The sequence below is a fragment of the Bos grunniens genome, chromosome 4 (genome assembly GCF_055505025.1).
Source record: "Bos grunniens cultivar Pamir isolate PY7600 chromosome 4, Bosgru_T2T1.0, whole genome shotgun sequence".
Classification (NCBI taxonomy): Eukaryota; Metazoa; Chordata; class Mammalia; order Artiodactyla; family Bovidae; genus Bos; species Bos grunniens.
Genome location: NC_141168.1, coordinates 57271640 through 57283867, shown reverse-complemented (window position 1 = coordinate 57283867; position 12228 = coordinate 57271640).

Genomic DNA, 12228 nt, shown 5'->3' with positions numbered 1-12228 from the left:
GTTTTTATTTTTTCGAGTCGTTGGAGGCTTCACTTAAGGCTGCAGTGCCCACATCCAGGCACGCCGGGGAGCCTATAGGAGCGTTGCTGTTAAACGGAAAAAATAAGAGAGGGTAAAGCTGTCATTAGCCTAACACGCTCCATTTCCCTCTCAAAACAGATTTTTAGTGTAAAACTCAAATTAAAAGAGAAGAAAGATGACGTGTGGTTGCTTTTTTCCCCAAAAATAACCACCATGGCCAGGCAGCTCCTTGAAAATCAGCGTTTAGTGTATTTACTAACGATAAAGAGAACATGCAAAAAAAAAAGAAAAGAAAAAAGAAATCTCTAAACCTAGTCTGATCTCCTATATACTTTTTGATCTATAGTGACCAATCAAAAAATAAAAGAAAAACTTTTATGACTACAGATAAGTACAGTCAGTTGAAACTCTACCCTATAAAGATTCTCTTTGCACGGGGCTTTTATATAAACTTGTTAAGCATAACTTAATGAAGGAATAATGGGTAGGCTGAGAGACCTTTCATTGCCCTAGATTTCAGCAGTAGACCTGGATAAATTCACCTTAGAGGATTGCAGAACTTTTGAAGAGTGCCTTCCCTGACATCCTCAAGGGTTTGCAGAACAAAAGTCTTTATGGTGGAATCTGTGGCATTTCTCAAACTAGGTGCTTTGGGGTATACTGGAACTTCCCCTATAGGTTCAAATGCAAAAACCACCTGGAAAGCATTTTCATCTGCCTGGAAGTTTACCAATGGGAAAGATGTACAGAAGCCTGTCCCTTCTTCCTGTTTGTTTATCAGCTGCCACCAGTGATTTCCCTGATGCCTTCTGGATAAGTGGGCTCTACTTCTAGAAGAGCATCCTTCTCCCCAAAGGGCTTATCAGTCCTCCATTGCTGCTGCCACCATCCCTTCAACTGACAGACTGTCAGCTGCCAGTGGCCTCTGTCTACACAAACACGAGATATTCTGGGGTCAAAAAAAAAAAAAAAGAAACAAGTATACAAGAAAAAGCGTATGGATCTGCCTTTACCTTTAAAGTTAAGGGCCCCCCACCTTGTGTTCAGTCAGGTCCGACTCTTTTTGACCCTGTGGACTATAAGCCACCAGGCTCCTCTGTCCCTGGGGTTTTCCAGGCAAGAACACAGTATCAGGTTGCCATTTCCTTTTCTAGGGGATCTTCCTGATCCAGGGATTGAATCAGCATCTCTTGCAACTTCTGCCTTAGCAGGCAGATGCCATACCGTTGGGTCACCTGGGAAGCCAATAATGTTAAGGGTGATACCATCCAAACCCCCAAAAGCTCTTGACTGAAATCAAATGGAGAGCAAATCTGTCTTTGGCTCTGTTGGTGACATTTTTCAGTGTAAGAGGGGTAATGGATCCCAAAGATCATTCATTACCTATGGATAATAAGGACCTGTTCCACTATCAGCCAGAAAAGGCTCTATCTCATCTTCTTTAAAATAAAAAATATAACCTAATCAGACTAAAAGGGAACCAGGCCTGTGGTAGGAGAAATTCTCTTCATCTCCTGGTAAAACAATGATGTTGAATCTGCACTGAAAAACCCAACTAAATATACCAGTTAATAACAGTATATTCAAAGTTACTTTAAGAGAAATTACAGCAACCCAGTTTCCTAAAAATAAATAGACCTTTCAAAAGCAGCAAGGTAAAGGAATTGTGATATTATCCACTAGGGAGGGCCGAAAGTATTCCATAACGGTGTGAGTTTTGTTCTATGATAGGCACCAGGCATGGCATTTTAGACTTGAAGATAAGGGATGATGTTGCCTTGGAGCTTATAGTCTAGGAGGTGAGATAAAGCATGTTTATGAATGAATGCAGCAATGGGAGAAAATTATTGCAAATGAAGCAACTGACAAAGGATTAATCTCCAAAATATACAAACAGCTCCTGCAGCTGAATATTAGGAAAACAAACAATCCTATCAGAAAGAAGGCAGAAGACCTAAACAGACATTTCTCCAAAGAAGATATACAGATGACCAATAAACGCATGAAAAGATGCTCAATGTCCCTCATTATTAGAGAAATGTAAATCAAAACTGCAATGAGGTATCACCACACACTGGTCAGAATGGCCATCATCAAAAAGTCTACCAACAATAAATGCTGGAGAGGATATGGAGAAAAGGGAACCCTCTTGCACTGTTGTGGGAATGTAAATTGATACAGCCACTAAAGAACAGTACAGAGATTCCTTAAAAGCCTAGGAATAAAACTACCATAATGACCTGGCAATCCTACTACTGGGAAAATACCCTAAAAAAACCATAATTCAAAAAGACACATGTACTCCAATGTTCATTGCAGCACTATTTACAATTACCAGGGGCATGAACGTTTAAAGAAAGAAGAGACTTAGCTTCATGGAGGAGGTGGCACAGGAGCTGAGACTTGAAAAGCAGAAGCTTCAGTAGATAGAAAGACCATCCAGGAGCTGCAGAGTAACAGCAGGGAGACAGGAGATTCATAAAGAGAATGGGGAACAGTCATAATTGGCTCTGTCAGCTGAGCAGAGCTCTGGGAAAGCTTGATCATGAGGGATGTATGAGCAGCGCTTGGATCCATCTGAGATGAGCAACAGGATGTTCACCATGGAGTAAGTGCCTACCTCTTAGAAACAATCAGACTACATTTCTTTAGAATGCAAAGTATTTCTGCAGATGTATTCATCAATCTGCACATGTATTCATTATTAATCTCATACTGGAGAGCACCATTTCCACCTCCATCTGTTCGAAAGGGTTTGGGTGATGGAATAAGTAATACATCATGAATCAGTTTCTTAATATCAATGGCTATATGATTCTTCTTGGGATGAAAGTAGAAATGATGCTTTTGACATTTTTTTTAAGCACTAGATATCTTAGAGATCATATTAACCAACTTCCTGCCTTTTCCCTTTGAGAATGAGAATTCTGAAGACTAAGAGGAAAATGCCTTGCCCTAAGTCACACAGCTAGTTAATGGCATAGCCCATTTAAACAGAGTTCCTCTGGCTTCCTGATCATGATGCTTCCCATTACAAGTGTTCTGCCTTCTTGAGTCAGAAGAAAATAGGAAAGGACCACTGGATTAAATGTGATACAAATTAAGTTATAGAGTTGGCACAGTTGGTACTCATATGTCTATTGAACTGAACTGCTACCACTGATACAAGTTGGAAGACCAAGTAAAACAGACCAAAGCTTCACTCACTGGTTGAAAGATGATTTTATTCTTAGGTCACCAGGCTAAAATGTTAAACTGTGCTGTCTTCTGGGCTTTGCTGCTGGTTTTCTCGGTTTCTGGTCCTTCAGACAGGAGAGGGTACCATTGACCCTGATGAGAAATCCTCTAGATTCTGCCAGATAGGTCTAAATAATGTCATTCCAAAGTCAGAGGCTCTGAAGTTGCTTTTTTGTGGAGGTGAGGGAAGTGGGGGCAATGACAAAAGCATCATTCTAGTGATATAGGCCTATTTTATTTAAATGATTTTTATTAAAATTGAATCAAGTCACTAACCTGATCTTTTCCTTACTAATCATTTTCTCTACTGTTTTCCTTGGTGGAGCAGACTGTAAAGAATTGGCCTGCAATTCAGGAGACCTGGGTTCGATCCCTAGGTCAGGAAGAAGGGAATAGCTATCCACTTCAGTATTCTTAGCTGGAGAATCCCATGGTTGGAGGAGCCTAGCAGGAAGTATAGTTCATGAGGTTATAAAGAGTTGGACAAAACTGATCAACAAATACACACACACACATGCAATCATTTTCTCTTTTGTTTGTAACCTCAAGGCTCTTTTCATAAGACTGTACTCACTGAAGAGTTTATTCATTTTTAAAGCAGGGCATTTTAATAAAGATGGTGGGACCAGACATTTTTAGACACAGTTGCATTGGAATAATAAAATGTTTTTTTTTTTCATTTTTATTTAATATTGTAATAAATCCCCTTCACGTCCCTGACCCTCACCCACCTTGATCTCACTCCAATTCCTGCCTCAAGGATGATGGTACATCACGAGAGATGGGGTGAGTTTTGCCTGTTTCACATAGTGCTTGTTCATTTAAATACCCATGAGCCAAAACAGCCACAGTGGAGTGCCATAAATTCTCCAGTTCTACAATTAAAACAAAAGCAATGATTTTTCAAAGATGCTTTTTAATTTTCATCAGCATCTAAATTACTTAATAAAGAAATTATTTTTATATTGGAAGCTATAAAAATCAGATACCAATTTCACCCCACTGCTGCTGCTGCTGCTAAGTCGAATCAGTCGTGTCCGACTCTGTGCGACCCCATAGACGGCAGCCCGCCAGGCTCCACCATCCCTGGGATTCTTCACTTAAGAACACTGGAGTGGGTTGCCATTTCCTTCTCCAATGCATGAAAGTGAAAAGTGAAAGTGAAGTCGCTCATTCGTGTCTGACTCTTCGAGACCCCATGGACTGCAGCCCACCAGGCTCCTCTGTCCATGGGATTTTCCAGGCAAGAGTACTGGAGTGGGGTGCCATTGCCTTCTCCATTTCACCCCACTAGGTAGGCACAAATGTTTGCTCATTAACAGAGAATGATCCTTGAGAATGGATTCTCATCTCTATATTTCATCTGGGAAGTAACTCCCCAAACCAAATTAACCTCATCACCATCTTCATTGGCACTAAAGCTGTAGCCTTATAGGTCTATCTGAAGTAGGGGATAGTTGAAGGAATCTCACACAAGCCCAAGGCACCAGAATATTAAGCTAACGCCTTAAGCCTATTGCTCTAGGTTTTACCATCTCTACTACAAGACTTTAAATGGATCTCGTTTGAAGTAGATAAAAATAAAGCCATGAAACTCACCACTATCTCTGAATTATTATTCAAGATTATTTACAGACTCAGAGAGAAACTGTTCAACATTACCTAACTAAGGATGTATATCCCAAGATGCTAGTTAACATGTGTGGAGACTCCGGGCAGAGAATCCTGGCTGTCCCCCAATGTCCCCGTTCTTTCTCAGTACTGAGCCCCTAATTTGTGTAGTGTGTATGACTTATCAGCAATAAACACCATTTTCCCAGCTTCTCTGAGACAGGAGTGATCCCATGACTAACTGGCAGGCAAAGGAGTGGAAATGGAAAATATCTTTAAAGTAGAGATGTATACCTCCTTCTTCCTTTTCCCCTTCTGATGGCTGGAATAGAAACAGAAATAATGCTGCTGGAGCAGCAACCACATTGTTCCAGGAAAAGACCTTAGGAGGAAACCTTTAGGGACATGGTAGAGCTAGAAGAGAGAAGGTTAGACTCTGATACCATGAAATGCAGTACGAACCCTGAGCTGACTACCTCTGACTTTCAGTGCCTGTCTTGTTTCAGCCCTTGGTGTTTTTTTTCCCCTTGTTATTTTCAACTAAATATAAAATCTTCTGAAATAATTAGGCTCAAAGACAAAATGTCCAACAAAAAACTAAATATGTTAATTAATTAGTTAATACTTGTGTTGAATCACTTTCAGAAAAATGAGTGAATTTAGGATTTCAATCACCTGTGTAGTCCCTGTTTATACTTGCCTTATCAGTTTTAGGAAATTTGGGGAAACTTATACTATTTTTTCTTTGAAAAAGCAATCTTAAAGTATTTGTACACTCATGTTCATAGCTGTGTTAGTCACAATAGCCAAAAGGCAGAAGTATCTCAATTGTTCATTAATTGATACATGGATAAGCAAAATGTGGTGTTACATACAGTGGAATATTACTTACACTTAGAAAGGAAGGAAATGCTGACACAGGCTACAACATAGTTAAATCTTGAGGACATTATGCTAAGTGAAATAAGTCAGTTGCTAAAGATAGATACCATACAGTCTACTTTATATGAGGTTCCTAGAGTAGTAAAATTTATAAAGACAGAAAGAGTGGCAGTTGTCAGGTGGCTGGGGGATGGGGGGAATGGAGAGTTATTGTTTAATGGTATAGTTTTAGTTTTGCAAGATGAAGAGAATTTTGGAGATAGGTTGCACACCAATGTGAATGTACTTAACACTAATGAACTGTATCCTTAAAGATGATCAAGATGATAAATGTTATACATATATTATGACAATTTTTAATGATTAAAAAAAAAACTTTTACATTTTCTTCATCATTACCAAATTAACATAACTTTGGCCCCCCAAGTAGGAAATACAGATTAGCAAAGAAAGAAAAAATTATGCTGTTTGATAACCTTATTACAGTGCCTGGCTCCGCACTAAGCAGTTTACATACATTACCTCATTCATTTCACCCAACAAGTTTCTGAGCCCAGTGCAGTCTTTATTAGCCTCATTTCATATCTGAGTAAAATTAAGTACAAAAGATTAAGTAAATTGTTCACAATAGGGGGTTGGTTGAACTAGAATCAAGGTCCAGGTTGTCTGACTCTGGAAATTATGTTTCTGTGGGTTATGCTGTTGTGAATATTTTTGTCTCTAATTATTCTTTGGCAGCATCATTTTAAATGATTATATAATATTCTATTTTATGAAAGTGTCACAATTTTCTTCAACAGTCTCTCATCTAAATTGTTCCCTGATTTTACTACTCTAAGAGATGCTTTAGTGAACATACTTTTACTATTCATTTTCATTTCCTGGAGGATAAATTTATTAATTGGCAGACCAAAGATATATGCATTAAAGCTTATGAATCATAATTTTATACATTTTAATCAAAGATTATTTTCCATTTTAGCCTTAAAATTTTTATACACCAGTCTGAAATACTTGCTCAAAAAGAAAGCCAGCTGTTAGGAGCTCTAAGCTAGTTCTGAGAATGATCTTAATAAAGTTTTGTAGATGCAGGAGATATACAATTAATTTAAGGCTTGTTAGAAATGAAGCACATTCCACTGACTTTCTAGACTTCTTTGATTATGAGGTGTAAATATTTATTTAGGGAAATCTTAAAGCAAACAATAGTGACTTATTTGACTGCTATGAGCCTCACGCATAATATCAACTGCCTGTGGGCTGGAAGATAATAATCAGTTCCCTCCAGGCTTTCCCGGGATCTCTTCCTATATGCAGTTTCTTTCAACTTGAATTCTCAGTGGCTTTTCTTTCCCTTAGCCATAGTTTCTAGTACCTCCCATCAGAAAGATAGTAATCATATTAATGAACAACCTCAGTGTCTCCCAGAAGGCAGCAAAATTAAAGATTCAAGTGCCCAAGATTTAACTCATCAAAACTTTCCCTTCAACTCTAGCTTAATTTATAGTAGTTTGCTACCAATGAGATTAGTTATTGGTCATTGCAGAATGAACAAAGCTAATTTCACTAATGTGGGTAGCATTCAAAGGGAATTCTTTGAAACTAATCCAATCACCTAATATGTAGTCCTAGTTCTGCCACTTGACATTCTAATCATTGAGGCCAATTAATTAACTTTGTGAGGCTTGGTTTCCCCCATCTAATAAGAGGGTGAAATAGCATCACCTCTGCCTGCTTATCAGGGTTGGATATGAAATCATTTCATAAAGTGCTGCATAGAAAGGTAACTGAAAACTAGAGATTTTAGATATGGAAAGGCTGTCAGAAAACATCTAATTCTACTCTCTCAAACAAATATACGAATTCTTCATCTGGAGTTCAAATAAAGTAACTTGTCCAAAGTTGTGATGGGTGGAATTTTTTTCCTGAAAAGCAAGTACCTTCTTTGGGAAATATTCCTCAAAATATATGGTTTAACTAAACTTTAAAATAATGATAACCCCCTCCCCTGCAAATCCCACCCACCCACAAACACACATACTTCCAGCAAACAGGAAGATCGTGTGGTCAAGACTGGACCAATTGTAATCTCTATCTCTCTGACCACATTTTTTTTGGTCCAGGGTTGAAAAAAATGACCCCAGCTCTTCTCTTGGATTTTTCAAACTTAAATTGCAGGAACAGTACCTTTTCCTCTCTGCCCGAAGCCTGCAACACGGTTGCCCTGAGCAGAAGCTGGTCACCACAGATATTATTGGCAATAATTAGAGTACATAGTTAATTCACCAATACCTAGGTAATACAGCATCTTCTATAAGCAATGTCTCAACCTAAAGAACTAAAACTAAAAGAAAATTTGGGGCATTAGAGTGGGAACTGCAAAGGAGGAAAGAACTAGCTTTGCTGAAGCCCTGAGTTCACGGGAAGTAGATAGCAGCAGCCTGTTTCCCTACCCTGGAGCCCACTCTTATCTTCACAATCCCGTGTCAGTCTTTGCTATGTTAGCCTAGCAATCAATCTTAAGGCCTACATGTCAGTAAATGCACATTTTTGACAAATTCCAATGTACCTACTTTGTTCCCATCAAAGTTTCCATACTTTCTTTCATTTTCTTCTTATTAAAGTTGCCATAATTTCTACTACTCTAATATGAGACATTCTATTCTTTCAGGCATATAAGGCAATCATTTACATTTAACTATCTAAGTATATATATTTTATTTGTGTAAATAGGAAGGCATGGGGGGAGAACTCAATGCCTTTCTTGCATATTTTAATTGATGTCGGGGAAAAAAATCAATTTCAAACAGAAGATCTCTTTTCATTGCATTTCTCATCCCCAATGAGGTGTATGATGGAAATGATTGCTGGACATTAGCTATTGCAATACTAACAGATGCCGTTCGATGCACCCTAGACAAAACAAAGAAGTAAATGACACTCTATTTATGGGTCAGTTTATTCTTTACTGCTATAAATAGCTTGTCCTTTGAGCATTATCATAGGTGTTTACTCTGTATCACATGTGAGTGTGTTACTTTTTGCCCTTCAACATCTGGAAATTCTGATAAGCATAAGCATAAATGGACCTCCAGATTTGAGAGACAGGAGGAGGTGCTCCTTGGTTTTTCAGTGGGTCTCTGGGCCCACTCCCTGCTCTATACATCCATACAGTCAATTCCGTAGATGGCAAAAGAGTCACACTGGAAAACCTAAGTAAGTGGAAAGCTTAATTTTAACAAGTTTAACAAGTTTTTTTCTTATGTTAGTATCATCATTACTCTCCCTTAGAGTTTGGAAAATAATTCCTGTAGTGCTTAAATTTCTCTTTGGTTGAAGATGAAATCTCTTTAAGTCAGAGAGTTTCTAAAGATAAATACCTTATAATCCAGCCTGGGTAAAGGAATAGAACATTCTGGTAAGTTCATTGTTCTAGTTGAGAAAGTATTTTATTTTATTTTTGATAAAGCATTTTAGATGAAACAGTTTACTGATTCTCAAAGCACTAAGAAACAATAAAATATAAGCAATGCGCAAGTAAGTAAAATTTCATTTGGTTAGTCAAAAAGCTCGTTGGCCAACCTAACATTTTGATGATTCAAAAGAAGATCTTTAAGATCTTCAAATTCCTTTGAAACTCAAAGTGTGCTTGCTGAACCAGCAGCCTCCACATCACCTAGGAGCTTGTTAGAGATGCACAACCTGAGACCCCCATTCCAGGTCCACTGAGTCAGAATCTGCATTTCAACAAGGTCCCCAGGGGACTGGCATGCACAATAAAGTCTGAGAAGCACTGTAATGCCACTGGATAGTCAATTTAAACATGACTTTGGTAGTGTACAAAGAGCATAAATGTGCTCAAATGTCGGTTCATTACTAGAAAAATTGAGTTGGTAAGACAAGGCAGGACACTTTGTTCTGTAGTTTAGTCCACATTATAAATTCATTCAGGTTGGCTCAGATAAATAGACATAATTTACAAATGGACAAAGATTTAAGTTGTGGTGATAAAGTCCTTACTCACTTACGCGAGAATTTCTGCTCTAGCATCTTCATTTGAAGAGTTCTGGTTTTCAAATCTCAAGGTAAGCACCATTTGCCATGTGCAAACAGAAACTTTTGTGACTATTGATCCTGTTTGTTCAACTCAGTTGTGTGCGCTTTTATACTTGGGAAAGATGCAAAAATAATTTGTCAGCTAGCGTGTTATAACACATATGGACTTTGGAATGGGAGTGGCACAGGTCATAATCAATTTTGTATGGGATTCCTTAACCTGCCTTGAAAGTGGCATAATACTAGTGATGCCATCTTTTGTTTGGATCAAGTGCAATTTCACGTGCCAAGCCACTAACCAGTGCCTGACACGTGGTGCTACATCAAAGTGACATTTCTACATTTCCATGTGGGAAGCTCTCTCTGATTTTATCTTTTATATCCCCCCCTTGGGGAAATAATATTTAGAAATATCTCCTAGAATTTTTATGTCTAGGGCTAAAATCATTTAAAACCTGTAGGAGAGAGGAGCTAATGAAGGCTAATGAGATTACCCTTCCGGCGCACAATCAGCTCCCTGCCGCCCAGGAGCCTTCGGGGCTGCGCGCCCTGCCTCTCAGGCCCTATAGGTGGCAGCACTGAGGCTACCGGCGAGCGCACCCTTGGATGATGCATTTACGGTGGCCGCCGCGACCCTGAGTGAGGTTAAGCCCCCGTCATCTGTTCGAAAGGACAAGGAGTTTGCTCCCACGCATGTAGAAACTGTTCCTCCCAGTACCTGTCAGAGTTTCCTTTTCCCTTCCAGCCTAACTTCTCTGCATTCATTTACATTTGTAAGGTTTCTCTTTTACGGGGGAGTCTGAACTTAAACTCAGAAAACTGGCCTTTCAGGACCTTGCTGTCTGACCAATTCCTTTTGATTCACACCTAAATGTTTTCCAATGGCTTTTTGAGACTTGCTTCTTCCTCTTCCTGGCCACTCCTGTCCCATCTCCGCCTAGGTTTTGCAAATAATAATGCTTGTAAAACACATATAGGAAATGCTTTGCACAGCCTGTTAAGTACCTTTCCTCACTGAGTCCTTAAAACTAGTCGGTGCCTGACACACACCCCAAGTCAGGCTGTAAACCAGCATTCAGACCCAGGCAGCCTGGTTCTCAAATGGGTGCTTGTAACACCACACTGAGCTGCCTCTTAAGAGAAGACCCTAAAAGAAATTTTCAAAGCCATTAGATAATTGCCTGCAAATTGAAAAGATCTCAGGAAAGAAATGTCTGTACTCTTGGAGAGCTCCCCAAATACAGATAATAACTCTTCTGGCCCACAAATAGGCAAGTTAATGGGCTCAGTAATGGCCTAATTTAGGCTTTCACCAAGGCAGTAGGAAGATGAGAGGGGTCAGACCTGGCAGCAAAACAGGGAGTCCCATTTAGAAATGCACGTGGAAAGAAGAGTTTCCTCTCTCCGGTCTTGAGAAAAGCCACACCCAGTTCATTTAATGTCAGGTCCTCACCTTTAGGGTTGGCTTTATGTCACCTCTCATTATTCTGTTTTCCCAAGGGAGAGCTAAAGCAGAGGTGGTATGTGCTCAGTCGTGTCTGATCTTTGCGACCCCATGGATTGTAACCCACCAGGCTTCCCTCTGCCCATGGGAGTGTCAGGCGAGTGTATGCTCCTCGGTTCTGTCTCTTCACAACAAAGATCTGGAGTGATGGACATTAAAGCCCTCGGCGAATCACAGCTCTCGGGTCTTGGACAGATCGTGTTATAGCGCTCAGGTCTCGAACGGACCATGTTATAGCTCTTAGACAAATCAGTGTTACAACTCCGTATTACAGCTCTATTTTATTTATATAATAACAGGAAAATCCATCCTCGAGGCGTGAGGGCACGTCCACCGAAAGACGCGAAGAGAAGAGCGCCCCAGCGAGTGGGGGTTGGGGGGAGAGCGAAAGACCCCCAGCCCTTTGGCTCCTCTTTTTATATGTTGTCTTTTTCCCCCGCTGTGCCCGCCCTACGTAAATTGGGCTAGCCAGGAGTGCTGTTTGTTCTACCTGAGGTCCTCACGCGGAGCTCGGACCTTCCTTTGTTCTATTTTCATGGGCTTTTCTCTTCCTTATCTTTTAGCCACCGACATTCTGGACTCCTTTTCCCTATTCTAACTACCTAACAGTAGGATTCTCCAGGCAAGAATACTGGAGTGGGTTGCCATTTCCTCTTCCAGGGGATCTTCCTGACCCAGGGATTGCACCGGCATCTCCTGTGTCTCCTCTATTGACAGGCATAACTTTACCACTATGCCACCAGGGAAGACCCAGAGACAGTGGTGTTAAATACTTTCTTTTGTGTCTTTGGAATCCAACAGACCTGAGTTAAAATTTTTCTTTCTATACTTACTTTAGGACTTTAACTTAGCCAATGATAAACCTCACTTCCTTGTCTGTAAGATGGATCTCTTGATAGCACCTGCCTCAGAGTGAC